The sequence below is a fragment of the Caretta caretta genome, chromosome 28, assembly GCF_965140235.1.
Source record: "Caretta caretta isolate rCarCar2 chromosome 28, rCarCar1.hap1, whole genome shotgun sequence".
Classification (NCBI taxonomy): domain Eukaryota; kingdom Metazoa; phylum Chordata; order Testudines; family Cheloniidae; genus Caretta; species Caretta caretta.
The window spans coordinates 11560334-11565134 of record NC_134233.1 but is presented as its reverse complement, the minus strand read 5'-3'; the positions used below and the strand labels follow the sequence as shown (position 1 = coordinate 11565134).

The 4801-nt window shown below is 58.7% G+C and overlaps 1 non-coding gene across 1 annotated transcript; it reads right to left on the bottom strand.

The window, feature by feature from the left end:
- Nucleotides 1–4059: 4059 nt before the first annotated feature.
- Nucleotides 4060–4131, bottom strand: TRNAA-UGC (transfer RNA alanine (anticodon UGC)). Its single transcript has one exon. It is a non-coding gene; the product is annotated as a tRNA-Ala (tRNA).
- Between the last annotated feature and the right edge of the window lie 670 nt (nt 4132–4801).

Genomic DNA, 4801 nt, shown 5'->3' with positions numbered 1-4801 from the left:
TTCCTTCCCCATTGGGGCCATGCAGAGGGGAGCCCCAGGCAGTCTCTGTCACTGAGAGGCTGTATCCCATAAGGGGAGGGAGGGGTCGCTGTAAAGCATTGATAATGGGTGGGGAGAGGTGTGCGTGGTTAGGGGGAGAAAGGCTGGAGAACTAACAGTGGGGCCCAGAGAGATTTCCCCGCAGACTGGGGAGATCCCCTGCTGCCCACCATCACCCAGCTCTGGGAAGAACAACTTGGGATTGCTTGGGGAAGCCACCTTTAAAAACACAAGTGTTCCATGCTAGTTACATTGTAATAAGACCAAAGCCGCCTCAAACCCAGTGTCACAATCACTGGGACGACTTTGTCCTGACATTTTACCGGCCGCAGCCACAAAGCGAGTCAAATTACGGCTCCCGTTCGGCGTCAAGGCCCACAGACGAACCCGGAGGCTTTTCGTTCCTCAGGTTCTGCCGTCATTTCAGTGCTGGCCTGTTCCGAGATTCATCGTTGTGCAAAGCAGCGTCAGGCCCTGAAACTGGGCGAGCCCAGAGCAGAGGCTGCCTTCATTTAACCTTCCAAAAACCAACCTGCCGAAAGGTGGATTAGCACCCATGCTCCTCCAGCCGCAGGGGAGGCGCCTCATCTGGGCCCCTGGTGCCCATGCTCCAGCAACATAAGACCACGGGGGCCTGGCTCCACCAAAGTCCGGGGCCCGGTGTCTCCCCCAGCCCCGCCTGCTGCCCCCGGGCAATTTAAAAGGGCCCGGGGACCCCCACCGCCATCACCGGCAGCACAAGGGGGCTAAGACGGCTTCCTGCCCACCCTCGCTCCGTGTAACCCTTCTGCCCGTCAGAGTTGGCAGCAACAAGGGCCGGGTTCAATATCTAGGGGATCCATTCCAATAACACAATGCAAACCGGCTCGAGCCCCCACCCAGTGACCTGGGACAAATATGTACCACCCCCGCTGGGCGCCTCCCAGAGGCAATACTTCCCCTCTTGCAAGCACCTAGTCTGAGTGTAGCAGAAAGCCTTTTAATAACAGAGAGAAACAATGTGGCATTATGTTGGGGAAACACCACCAACAGGATTCATAACACAACCCACAAGCAAAAAAAATACCCACCCCAAGCAAATTGGGGCATGCCCTTTCCCTTTGGTTCTTGAGTCCAGCAACCCCAAATTACCCAAAGTCCCAAAAGTCCAATGACCCAAAAGTCTCTGTCCCTGGTCAGGGCAGCCCCAAAGTTCAAAAGTTTATCTGCAGAGCTTTACCTCCCAACCTGGGTGGAGATGGGGGTGGGGGTAAAAGGCACCTAACATGATCTGAAGCTGACCGCCCCACAGCTCCATAGGCCTCCACTCCACCAGCCGCCCCACAAACTGCTTCGCTCAGCTCCGCTCTGCAGCCCAGCAGCAGCTCCCGCCGTCCCACGAACTGCTCCATCAGCCGGTCCACGAACTGCTCCACGTCCCACCAGCAGCTCCCACCGTCCCACGAATGCTCCACATCCCACCAGCAGCTCCCGCCGTCCCATGAACTGCTCCACCAGCCTGTCCACAAGGCACTCCAGCCGTCCCGCAAACTTCTCCACAATAGATCTTCAGGCTCCCCCACTACTTAACAACGCTCAGTGATTTCAGCTCTTAGTCAATTCAGCTCTTTGGTGAAGTCAGCTTGTAGTTAGGGAGCCTCAGTGATGGTACACCATTCGCCCAAAGCGAGCTCAGCAGTCTGTAACTAGACTTCTAACAAAATCAAAATTAGCTCTGAAATCCCACAGTAGAGAGAAAAGAAAGAGAAAATAGCATGTAAGACCATCACCAAGGGGCCCACGCCACCAAGTATTAATACTTGTCCCCAACCTCTCTCAATTCACAGAGTTTTGGAACCCATGACCCTTGCCTAGCGATTGCTACTTAGTTGATGGTGAGTCCCTCCATCATAACAAAAGGCCAAGTACAGTTCCCAGCACAGTTCCCATAATCAGGGTAATAACTATTTATTCTTCCTGCCCCAATAACAGAGACACTGGGGATCCCACAGCAGCCAAAGTGACCATTTGGGCAGCTATGGCCGCGTTCTAGGCGGGGTGGGTGTGCCTATGCAAATGAGATCGGCCCCTGAAGTTCTTTTCCACAACTTGCCAGACTTCACCACCAGATGTCAGGGTGAGGCTCACCCTGACACTGCTTACACTCCGTGTGGCCTGCCAGTCTCGGAAGCGGCTGGCGCGTCCCTGCAGCCCCGGGGGTGGGGAGATCTCCACACGCTGCCCCTGCCCCGAGGGCCGACTCTGCCATCTGTGGCAATGGGAGCTCCTGGGGTGGTGTCCGTGGGCAGTGATGGGCAGAGACCCTCCACCTAGGAGCTGCTGCCAGAGGGGGGTGTGGGTCGCTTTTGGGAGATGCCTGAGGTAAGAGCTGCACCCTCACTCTCTCCCGCACCCCAAGCCCCAGCCCAGACCCCAACCCCCTGCACCCAAACTCCCTCCCAGAGTCCACCCCCTGCACTCCCTCCTGCACCCTACCCCCATGCCCCAGCCCAGAGCCCACACCCCACACCCAAACTTCCTCCCAGAGCCTGCGCCCGCACCCCCTCCTGCACCCCAACCCCCAACCCCAACCCAGATCCCGCACCCAAACTTCCTCCCACAGGCCTCCCCCCACACCTGCTCTCGCACCCCAACCCTCTTCCCCAGCCCAGAGCCCACCCCCTGCACCCAACTCCCTCCCAGAGCCCGACCTGCACCCTCTCCTGCACCCCAACCCCCTCCCCCAGCCCAGAGCCCACACCCCACACCCAAACTCCCTCCCAGAGCCTGCGCCCGCACCCCCTCCTGCACCCCAACCCCCAACCCCAACCCAGATCCCTCACCCAAACTTCCTCCCACAGGCCTCCCCCCACACCTGCTCTCACACCCCAACCCTCTTCCCCAGCCCAGAGCCCACCCCCTGCACCCAAACTCCCTCCCAGAGCCCGACCTGCACCCTCTCCTGCACCCCAACCCCCTCCCCCAGCCCAGAGCCCACACCTGAACTCCCTCCCTGAACCTGGCCACCCCACCCATTCCTGCACCCTAACGCCCTGCCCCAGCCCAGAGCCCACACCACACACCCAAACTCCCTCCCAGAGCCTGCCCCCACACCTGCTCCTGCACCCCAACCCCTGCCCCAGCCCAGACCCCGCACCCTGCATTCCCTCCTGCACCCCAACCCCCTGCCGCAACCCACAGACCAAACTCCCTCCCAGAGCCCAACCCCTTTCCCTCTCCCTCCCATACCCAAACTCCCTCCCAGAGCCTTAGGCAGATGTGGGGGGAGGTGGACGGGGAGGCAGGACTTGGTCCCATTCTGGAAACCACCAAAAATTGTAGAAACCTGCCGCCCCTGTCCAGCCCAACCTTCTGGGGGTGCCCCTCAGGCCCCACCCGTGCAGGGTTTGAAGCTTGCATTGCTTAAATTCCAGGACGCTGGGGGACTTCAGCTCCCCTTTGTCCAGCGGGAACCTTCACCCCACTCCCAACCAGATTCTTGTCCATGGGATGACTGTCGGGGGGCTGGGCCCCTCTTTGTCTTTTCTCTCTGGGACAGGCCAGGGTACCCAGAACTGGGGTATCTGAGCACCCAGGACCTTCTATGGAGATGCCCTTCTCCTTCCCCTTCTGTGGTCCCATCTGTCATTGACTCCAGCCTGTTTTCTATCCATCCTCAGCACCATCCCAAGCCAGCTGCACCCGCCTCAAAAAGACAGTGTCCCCTGATGGGTGTAAATCACTGAGCGCTCTCCTCTCTGAGTACTGACTGCCCCTCCGTCTCCTTGCCCCTCAGTCTGGGCAGACGGGACCTTTCCCTCCAGGGCTGGATGATTCCCCCTTCTCATCCGCTACTGTCCCAAGCCACCCCTTGGGTGGGAATCTTAAATGTACCAAGGTGACTTAGGAGCAGAAACCCCCACAGACCTTCCGTGCAATGGGCACCTGCCCCGCACTGAGCAGGACTGAAACTCCTGCAGGGAGACTGCTGGGCCACATCCCCTCTGGGCCTGAGCAAAGCAGCAGGGTGAAAAGAGAACTTGGAGATGCTGGGGATCGAACCCAGGGCCTCATACATGCAAAGCATGCGCTCTACCACTGAGCTACATCCCCAGACGGGGGTTGTTGGGGATGGGTTACGCTCAGAGCCCTCCTGTTTCCAGAGCCTCCAGGGGCCTAACGGCAGCATGGGGGACACATTCCCTGCTCTGAGGGCCAAACCCTCTGTCTTGGAGGTTGCTGGTTCTCAGGGGTCACTTTGCAGCAGGGCCAGTTTCTCTATGTGGGGGAGAGAGAGGGCCTGCCCTGGACTCAGGGTGCAGAGATACACTCGGCCCTCTTCCCTGCATTGACTGGCTGGAGCTGCCAGCCCCTGCTGAAAGGTAACGGCGCTGGGGGGCGCTGTGAGTCGCTCAACACCTCACCCTGGTGGAAGAAGTTGGGGGGGGGCTTTTCTCGGATCTGCTATTTCCACCTGCCTGTAAAGTCCAGCTTTCCCCAGCACATTCACTGCAGTGCACTCGGGTCACTGTTTCCATGGCTGACAGCAAATAATTGCTCCCAGTTTCCCTTCTATCTGCAGCATGATTAGCCTGTGTCCGTGGTTAATGAGGTGGAACTAGTTGTCGATGGTTATTCATTCCCCACCTGGACAATTCACACAGTCCCTTTCCTGCTCAAATCCCCAGCACCTCAATGATCCCGGTAGCAGGGATTAGGTTTTCCCTGAGGCCCTGAGATTCTCAGGGTCCTTTTTTCCCTCCACCTGGAGCGAACTCAGCTT